The sequence below is a fragment of the Mauremys mutica genome, chromosome 11 (assembly GCF_020497125.1).
Source record: "Mauremys mutica isolate MM-2020 ecotype Southern chromosome 11, ASM2049712v1, whole genome shotgun sequence".
NCBI classification, from domain to species: Eukaryota; Metazoa; Chordata; order Testudines; family Geoemydidae; genus Mauremys; species Mauremys mutica.
In genome coordinates, this window is record NC_059082.1 from 39,428,793 (window position 1) to 39,439,495 (window position 10,703).

Here is a 10,703-nt window from a genome sequence, read left to right on the forward strand (position 1 = left end):
CACCATCATGGACAGAAAGGAGTGGGATGTGGAGCCTGCAGGACAGCTCAGTGCAGCGCCAGACGCTGCTCAGTCGGTGCCACAAGAACTGGCATATAGTAGCGGCAGCTAGGAACACTTCCTGCAGTCCTCTCCCCAGGTGTCTGGGAGGGGCTCCCTTTCCCAGCTGCATGGCAGCCCAGATGTGCCACGGCCAGGTCTCTGTACAGAACAGTATAGCCCTCGCTCAGGCCTTGGTTTAGCAGAGCACCAGGTCCTCACTCAGTCCTCCTCAAGGGGAGGAGAGGGCCGGGAGTGGAGTGGTGCCCTCCTCTGAGGTACAAAACCCAGAACATTTGGGATGGTCCTGAGCCCAGGAAACTGGACAGCTGGACAGGGACCACATTCATGGCAAGGGGCGGGCAGGGAACGGTGTGGACTGGCCAGCACCACCCTCTTCTCTGGCTTGGTAACTGCTGGGTCAGTAACACTGTCCCCAACCTTGTAACAGGCTGGCCGTGCCCTGTATCCTCCAAACGCTGAAACAGGCTGACTGTGCCAGGCTGCCGCCCATAAGAAGTGGATGCTGCCTGGGCTCCAGCGTCCCAGTAAAAAGCTCACAGAGCCCCCATGCCGTGCTATCGCTCTTGAAGCGATGCCGTGACTCGGATTCGAACCGAGGTTGCTGCGGCCACAACGCAGAGTACTAACCACTATACGATCACGGCGAGCTACTGGGGCTGTACGGCAAACGCCTGGCGCCCGCCTTCTTCAGAGCGGTGCTGATGACGTCACCACGGAGAGGATGGGCCATTAGCTCCGCCCCCTGCCTGTTCTAAGACCCATCTCTGGAGTAGCTATTGCGCATGCGGCTTCCAAGGAGGCAGGGTCGTGCTCTGATCCTGCGCGGAGGTCCCTGTAGTGACTGCGCATGTACGAAATCGGGGTGGGCGGAGCAGCAGAGACGAAACCCTCCGTCGGCGCGCGCCTGGGGTACTCGGGCGGTTTTGCTGCTGAGAGTTGTGGGCGCGCGCGCGCGCGCGTCCCCCGTTAGCGGCTGGGCGGGTGCGTGTGTTCGCGGGTCCCACCTGCTGCTCCGCCGCCCGGGGAATGGACCCGACCCGACCCAGCGCTGGCTGCAGCCTGCACAGGACCCGCACTGCTGCTCTCGGAACAGCCGCATACGGCACAGTGACACACCGCCCCGCGCAGGCACACACTGCATAGTCACATCTGCACCTCCCCTACACACACACACACACTGCACGCTCACTCCCGGGCACAGTCACACACAGACACTCACAATCACACACACTGCAGTCACATCCCCACACACCATGCACTCACATCTGCACACATTCATATCCACACACACATACAGGTGCACTCACAGACCTCCCTACACTAGTTTGTGCACTCACACGTGGGCTCACTCATCCTCCCCTGGCATCACACATGGGCACACTCACATCCACATACCATGCCCTCTCACGTGGGCACACTCACACACCATGCACTCGCATGGGCACACTCACATTCATACACACAGTGCTTACACACATGCACCCCACACACTCACACATAGGCACAATGACATCCACACACACTCATACATCACATATACTTGCACACACTCACATCTGCAGACACATGCACTCACCTCCAACCCTTCCCTGCTGTTCTCTATCACCAGGAAGAACAAAAAGCCCATTTCTGTCTCTGCAGAATCCCTTCATCTTTGTGCTCTTTAAGCCCTTACCAGGCGTCCTCCACCTAAGCTCCAAGGGGACATGGATCATCCCCTCACCCCATCCCCACCGCAGATGAGGTAACTGAGAATCAAACAGGTTGCATGAGATCACTCCTGGTAGAGCTGAAAATTGAAACCAAGTCTTGTCTGTTTAGCCACACTGCCTTTTTGAATGAATGTATGCCACATCCATGTGCTTGGCTAGACTGTGAAACTGGGCTACTCCTGCCCACCTTCCTTCCTGCATAGAGCACTACAAGCCCACAGGGGAAAGTGCCCTATGTAAATGCACAGCGTACCACCCAGGAGCATAAGTTTCATGTCCCAACCACTCCTGAGACCATTCCCTTCCTAGAGCCAGGAATTGAGTCTGGGATCCCAGATTCCCAGCATTCTACTACTGCCTAACAAATAGTTGCACACAATAGAATTTTTCTGTTTATTCGTTTTTCTTAAAAACAAAACCAAGGAAATTCTATGTAAAAACTATATTAGAAGAACATTATTAAATACCAAAATTAAGGGAACTGCTGCATGCTTATTTTAAACAGTATGATATGTAGGCCTTGCTGGAGCCCTAGCCGTAACTGAGTATGAACCAGAGTCAAGCTTGGCAGAGCAGTAACACGAGGTACTGGCTAACCAAGTAAGCACATTCCTGACTGGAGAAGATGGTACAGGAGCACCCAGCATTCCCAAGTACCTACATAAGCAAATTCCCAGAAGATTGTACAGGAACACACCGACCCCTCAGAAGGAAGGGATGACAGGATAATGGATGAGGATGTTTTGTTCAAAGTAGCAGGTACGAGATATAAAGGTGATAACTAAGGCTAAGATTTAGTCACAGGTATTTTTAGTAAAAGTCATGGACAGGTCATGGGCAATAAACAAAAATTCACGCCCATGACCTGTCCATGGCTTTCACTATAAATACCCTGACTAAAACTTCACAGCTCCTGGGGTGCTGCTGCTCTGGGGGGGGCCTGCAGGCCAACCACTGGCCCGTGCTCTGGCAGCGGGGTCTGACTACCCCCCACTGCCTGCTTCTCCAAGGCCCCTGTGGACTGCTGCTCCGACAGCCTCTGGGGCGGTCCCAGGGACCGCTGCTGCTCTGGCAGCCTCAGGGCCAGCAGTACCAGCTGCTGCTCAAGCAGCCCCTGGGCCAGTTGCCTGGGGCCATTCCAGCAGTGGCCAGTACGACTGGCCCCAGGGCAGCTCCAGCAGCTGCCCAAGCGGCTGACCCCTGGGCCACCCTAGCAGCGGCTGGTGCAGCTGGCCCCAGGGGTGCCCCAGCAACCGCCGGTGCAGCTGGCTCCAGGGCCAGCTGCTTGGGCAGCCCTGGGATCAGCTGCACAGGCAGCTGCAGCTGCGGCAGTCCCAGAAAGTCACGGAATCTGTGACCTCTGTGACAGATTTGCAGCTTTAGTGATAACTAACAATATCTGCAGTGTAATATGTAACTTGTTTGTATCAGTGCATAAAAGGAGAAGTATTGGGACATCTTTGTATTGGCCAAGGGGACAGCATCCTGTTATGCTGACCGAGCCTTTACCTTGTCACTTGCATACATGTGTCAGTGTGACTGTGACCCTTTGGACAGGGCGCTAGTACCGTGCATTGCTGACAATAAACTTGGCCAAGCACCTTTGCCACCAAACTGAGCTTGTGGTCTTTGTTTATGAATAACATCGAGGCCTTCTGAACACACATGATTCATTCTCTGCTAGTGCAGCTAATGCTGGAGCTCCAAGAATAGCAGCACTAGCAGCATTAACAACTCGGCTGCATCAGCAACACTCCACAGCACTAACAACATGATGCAATCTGTAATTATGTGATCATATCTACTTTTTTCCACAGGACCTCCACCTCATTCATTGCACAGGTTGGATTGGGCTCAGAGCACAAGGTAGCTGTGCGATATTTATTTTTATCTCCCTCATTCAACATGTGGCCCCTGCCTTATTTAATGCCCACCCTGCAAAGAATATGAAGATTTTTATTTCTTCATGGATTTTTGCTGGCACTCCTCCTCACAATGTCCAAACTGCACACACATTAATAGATTTATCTTCACCTCACCCGAGATGTATGCTTACCCCCATTTTACAGATGGGCAACTGAGACACAGAGAGATTAAGACTGACATTTGCAGTGTCCGCTCAAGTGGGATGCCTCAAGAGCTGAGGCTCAATTCCTCAATGCCTGCTGAGCACCCAGAGTTCCTAGTGCTTTCAGTTTGAGCTGAGTGTGCTCCAAACTGAAAACCAGGGGGGAGCTTCTCAAATTGGGCACCTAGCCATCAAGAAACTTAATTTGTGGTCACCTGGGAAAATGTTGGCTTAAGAGACTTGCTTAGCATCACATAGATGCTCTGGCAGAGCCTGCAATAGACACCTGGCTGGTTCTTTCTTACCATAAGACCACGCTTTCTCTTCTAGCAGTTATTTGCCTTGTTCTCTACACGCTAGCCTAAGGCCAAGTCTCATTGATTACACAAACCCAGATTCATTCACTTAGCTTTAAGCATGTGAGTAGTTCCATTGACTTTCTTTTCTCCACTTGGCTAATGGGTGTTTTTATAGTGCCAAGAAAGAAAGTGTAACCCACTGTTTCAGTGTGGCTACATATCACTGTTAAGCTATTCTACAGTGACTCAAAAGCAGGGCAGACTGTTAGGAACCAGTGCAAAAACCCCAAACTGGTTGTGAGTTCTATTCTTGTATTTTACCAAACAATTATGAAGCTCAAGCACTATAACAGCCTAACCAGGGAGTCAAAGACAGTTCCCTCGGGTACTCCAATCTATCTTGCCACCCAGGTAAGCTAGCCTTTGTGATAGATGGTCCTTTACACCATAAATCACAACAATATTCCGGTGACTCCCAGTCCCAAGGACCAGTTACTTACCCCAGGTCAACTGCACTTTACATCTCACACCAAAGATAATGCTTGTAGCCAATCCTATAATCAACTATATAAAGATGTATTATATAGGAAAAGGAAACAGAGTTATTTAAAAGTTAACACAGGTAAACATACACACACAAATGAGTTACAATCTTAAGTTTAAAAAGTTAATAGAAACTTCTATAATAAGCAAGCTTTATGTGTCTCACAGGGTTAACCCAGGCTAAAATACTGGGGATCTCTTGCTTATGCCTAGAAAACTTTGTCCTCGAGAGTCCAAGCAGCATAAAGTTTCTCCTTGTCAAGGATTTTTATTCCCTTTCCCCCCTTCTCTGACCTTTCAGTTCAGTTGATGGAGGGAACTTGCACATCTTCTCTTTGATTCTTTGCTGAGCAGGAGATAACACCTCCTGTTGGAGACTATTATTTCACACTAGTTAATGCTTTTCTCCTGTCTGGTGATTTACAGTTACAGAGGTTTGCAATGCAAACACTCAAATCCTACCTGATAACAGGTTTGTGACATTAAGCACCCCTGTATTCACACCCTACATACCATTGTAATAATCTTTGTACAAAATATACCTTATGATGTATCCTTTGAAAATTAATAACTCACTGGTCATTAATATTCTTGTGTGATGTTGTACACAACAGGTATTAAGAGTTTTGACTATACGCTAGAATTATAACTAAAGTGTGGGTGAATCAGGTATTTCAGGCGAGTTGTTAAACAAGTCTATCTTAAACAAAGGAATGTATGTTTACCCTCAAATTTACCTAAAAGCAATAAACAGATCCATAAACAAGGGGTGGAAGCAAAGCTCACACTAACAAGCAAGGGAGAAGACAGCATGGCAGCTACACCCAGCAGGAGGGAGAATTTTGGTCTGGGTTTTACTTTTCAGAAGAATCCATTTCAAAAGTTTACTGGTTTATAAAGATGGGGTGGGGGGCAGGGATGAACCTCAAGTGATAAGCAACTCAAACAACTGATTATGTACAATATTACTGTCTTATAAAAGTGTACAGAGTGAGGTCTTCTGAAAGCTAATGATGCACTGGTAATTAATATCATTGTGAAATGTCTGTGTTAACACTATATAAGGAATCATGGATACTCACCAATATTAGGCTGTACAGTCTGCCCAGACAGGAGGGAATGTCACAACCATCCACCTGTCTCCCATGTAAATCAAGCCTGGTGGAATCAGAAACAATGGAAGCCCAATTCACATAGAAATCATACAGGGGGATGGGAGGCCTGCAGGAAGGTAAGAGCAGCATGAGCTCATCCTGCTTCTTGAAACAAGCTCATTGAACTTTGGAAGATATAGGCAAGCACTGAAGCCATCTTTGGCATCCAGCACTAGATAGATAGGAGAACAGAGCCCCTGCAAGCTGAGAAAGATGGGTCCTTCAACCAAGAGGAGTTGAAGTCTCTGGAACAGAATGCAGATGAGAAACTTGCTTAAGCAAAGATCTTTCACCTAAGACGACACAGGAAGCCAGCACTTTGTACTTTTGTGGAAGATCCTAACTGAGGGAAAGTCAGTCATGGCTGGGAAGAATGACTGGAGCAAGAAACCATCTTGAGCAAAGTCTGTATCTTGCTAAATTAAGTTTCAGACCTATAGAAATGTATTTTGTTTTGATTTACGTGTAACACTTTCTCTCTTCATTCCTTATATTTGAACTCACTTAATCCTGTGTATGGTAACAAATGTATTTTATTTTTACCATAAGCCAACTCAGAGCTGTGTTTAAAAGGAAGGGTGTACTTATCCCCAGTTACATTAATCATCTGTAATGTGTTTGTGTATATATAAAGGAACACACAAACCATATAATTTCTCTGAACTGCCCAGGATTTGGCTGGACACTGCAGAGAACACAGTTTTGGGCAAATTCAGGACTAAGAGTGTGTTGGGGTCGCCCTGCAAGTAGTAACCCAGGTTGGTGAAAACCAGAGTGGGGTTGTAGATAGGCTGCTGGGGTCAGAGCTGCTGAACCAGGGCTGTCTAGCTCATACTCAGGGAGTGAGCAGAGGCTGCTTGTGAGCACCCCAGGTTGGGAGCTACAACAGCAAAGCATTTGTGAAGCACTCAAGGTTCCAGGGTAGGCGGTGACACAACCCCTCGCTGGTCTGGATTGCACCCCAGACTCTGACAATGGGATACAGATATTATAAGTGAGATTAATGCATGGGACAATGTGCAAGCATTCAATAAAGTCTAAACACTAAGCACATTTTATAATTCTAATACCTATTTTAACAATACTAGCACACAGGTGAACAAAATTAATTCCTGCTATGTGTTTGTCAGTATTCAAGTAAGGCATAGGACCTTGGCATAAGATGACACCTGGTTTGCCAGCATCACAGTCATAAGAGACTCTTCTGCTAGTTAAAGGAAGTACCCCATTAGCTCAAGGTGTAGAGGTCTGTGTCATGGGTTAGACTTTTGAAAACAGCTAATTTTGAAGGTGCCTTATCTTGGGATACCCTTTGTTCAACTGACTTCAAAATGTCCTTATAAAGTCTTGTCCGGCCCCTTTCCAGACATTCCAATTTGCACACAACCTGCCTTTGCATGGAATTTTAGAGAAGGTAAAAAATTCAGTTTTAAAATAGAAATTTAGCTGCAACTTGAACTATCAGAGCTTAGTGTCCCTCTCAGTGTGCTATTGGCAATGTGCACATACGCTCAGTGACTACTGCCATTGAATAGAGGATGTTTCAGTATTCCATGGGATGTGCAGATATGAATTTAAGAAAGTGGTATTTCATAGGCTCTGAAGACTGAAGGAAAAAAAATGTGTGAGGTTATATTATAGATGAAAGCCAGTGTGAGAACATACAACCAGACTGTTATAATTTGTAATGGGGGGACAGAGTTAAGATTGCATGTGCTAATTAGCATTTCCTAACTTGTAAAAGAGAGCTTAACCTATAACCTTATCAGCTTCAGCGTGTTTCATATTGAATTTATAAAAGGAAAGAACATAAGAGCTGGGGATAGAACTGCAGGATGTAGCATTGCTGTGTTTGCACCAAATGACAAGGTGTGTAAATTACAGAAACTTGACCTATTGGCTATGTGCCACCTGAGCCCCAATGCTGGGCATCTTAGGGGGCTGCAGCAGGAGGCTGCAGTGATCTTGCACCTTCTCCAGCAGCTTTGGTGCTTCTGTGAGAACAGCTTTTATGGGAAGACAGAGATTATATCAAATTAAAATAGAATATTTTAAATGAGTTTCATATTGATAAGCTTCAAAGTAACTTTTCTCTATCAAGATGCAGATTCCAAAATATACATTGTTTGATCAATAGCCCAGATCTTGAAAGAATATGTGTCTGTTTTTAGATGAGCAGAAAAGAATCTGGAAATGATTAAACTGATCAAACTTTAAAGTCATTTTTTTTCTGATGGATGAATGAATGTTGAGTGACAGGTTTTGTTGCTAGGGTTTTTCCAGTTAGCTATTTTTACAGGATTTTTATACAGAGCTTTCAGTAAACTGTCACCTTACGACCCAATAAGACCATGCCACCTTCCTCAAAAGTGCTGTCATGGATTTTTGATTTTTTGGGGGGTCTGAGGTGGTGCCCCCCTGGGGTCACAGACCTGTGGTGTGCAAAACACCAAATATTTTTGAAAATTGCTAATTTAAATGGGATTTTTCCAAGTTGACCATCAGTACAGATGACCTGAACATGATTGGACCAAGTCACATATTTCCAAGGTTGGCCTCGCATCTGATTTCTCCAAAAACCTTAGAGGGAGGTGCTACAAGGCAAAGCTGGTGAAATTCATAAACTGCAAGTACAAAGGAAGGCCAAGACGCCTCCTTGCCTAGTGAATCAACAAGCCATCCGAGGCCAGACTGATGTTCCAGAGTCCCCAGGGTTTCCTTGGGGAAAGAAAGTCATGACATCAACAACCAGGCCATTCCAGCCATTGATCAGTCTCTTGGCACCTGAAGGAGGCCTGCTAATGAGAAATGCTGCACCAGCAGAATATCAACATCTGGCTCCTTGCCTGCAGCTCCACCCCCTACTCTACAAGAGTCTAGGAGACTATGAGAACTGAAGAGTTCATGAGCCCTCTGTTATCTGAAGTACCTTAGTTTTCCTTTTTCTATATTTATTAGCTGCAAGACTACCCACCCTTTTCATATTCTTTAGTTTTGTGGAGTGAAAGTAAAAATGACTGTGTGCATGCCATGTGCCTGGGATCACCCATAACATTTAGATGGGGAAGGTGCCAAAAAGAAAAGTTCCCCACAGCCCTAAATATTGTCCAATAAAGTTGCTCTTTAATATGTGTTCTGTGTCCTAGGGTTAAAAGTCCTGAGAGACACAAAATTGTCATCTGCAGTGTTTAAGAGTTGTCAAACTTCTGGTTATCAAGAGCATTCTGTTAAAGTCTGTATTATAATATCTCCATTGGAGGTGTGGGTCAGGGGGTGAGGAAAATGTTAGCTACCTGTCACAGGGTGCTCAACTCACTGCTGGGTGGGTCCCCCTTCTGGTGATTAGCTCCACCGCGTTCAGCATCTCCTTTCTTCTCTTCCACCATTGCTGCTCTCCTCAGGGGTGCCATTTCAGTTTTTTTGGGGTGCAAGGGGCAAATTTAACCACGATTCCAGAGGCTACTTGAGCACCTGAAAACTCTTGTTTTTTTGCAGATAATAACTTAGATACAGTGCTCCTGTCAGGTAATAATTTCTAATTTCTACACAAAGAAAGAAAATTAAATAAATATTAGACCTACTCAGCTCTAATGCTAACATGTTCTGACATCTTGTGTCAAGTCACTTAAGGGGCATTGGTTAGGTTTAAAATTTTAATGTATATTCTTAATTTGTTACTAACTCTTGAATACAACAATTGAAACAATTGTAGAAAAATCTAGATTACTTTCTATCACTTTTTTGCAGTTCATCAAGCTTGGAATAGATCATTAACTTTTGGAAACATTCTATTAGGGTAAGGTTCCGTGAGTTTATACTGCACTACCTGGAGCACTAAGGGTGTTACCTCACTACAAATAATAGACTAGAAAATGACTTTAAACAGGAGTGAAACTGACACTTTCATAGAATTGCCGACCCCAAATGTTCAAAAATCAAGAATCACGCTTACCAAAAATCATGAGATTAGCTTTAAAATAATGATATTATGTAAAAATAATAGATGTGGTGGGTTTTTTAATTTACATTTTGCTTTTTGAGCCTTTAAGATGCACGGGGGTGACATTTTGAAGCTTTCTCCACAGCCACAAGAGCTAGAAACTTCATTTTTCTTTAAGAATGAAGGCTGAAATCATCACATATCACTTGACTTCAGGAGCTGGGGCTTTAAGGAAAACAATAATTATGAGACTCATGACAAAATCAGAAGAGTTGGCAACACTGCTTTCACTTCTGTTTAAAGGCTAGTTAATTTTGAGAAGGGTCTTAAACACAACACTACAGTGATTGAGTTGCAGTTTTCACAGGAGTATATTTTAAATCAAACACCAAGAAAATTCCACGTTTTAAAGTTGGGGAAAAGATTGAGACTTCTGAGGTATATCAGGGCCATTGCAGGCAGGAAAGGAAAATAAACAGGCACAGGTGCTCTGAACAGCTCTTCCTCTTGAAAGAAAGTTTGAGGGTCAAATCTTTTAGTCCTTAATCAAATAAAACGTCTATTGCCATCAATGCCTCCACTCAGAGATATAAACATCATAGTGAACATGTGATAACAACTGTGGTCAATAACTATACACTCCATACTTCAATATCTGACCCATCTGAGCCAGAGTTACACATCTTATATGCATTGGCTCAGAGACTCCATTTTCTGGCATATTCTGAACAGTGCTGAGCACACAGATCATGCCCAGTGAATAATACAAATCATGACAATAATCGTCAACTTCATGGACTCTGTGGATGCAATTTCTGTTCTTTGTTCTGGAATTGGCCTGAATACAGCTGAAACCCTAAGAATTTGATATATAATCACATCTGATACTCATACGACACTTTCTCGTTCTTTTCTTTTCTCAAA

At 45.0% G+C, this 10,703-nt stretch overlaps 1 non-coding gene across 1 annotated transcript; it reads right to left on the bottom strand.

The window, feature by feature from the left end:
- Nucleotides 1-635: 635 nt before the first annotated feature.
- On the bottom strand, nt 636-707 carry TRNAH-GUG. Its single transcript has one exon. It is a non-coding gene; the product is annotated as a tRNA-His (tRNA).
- Nucleotides 708-10,703: the final 9,996 nt, after the last annotated feature.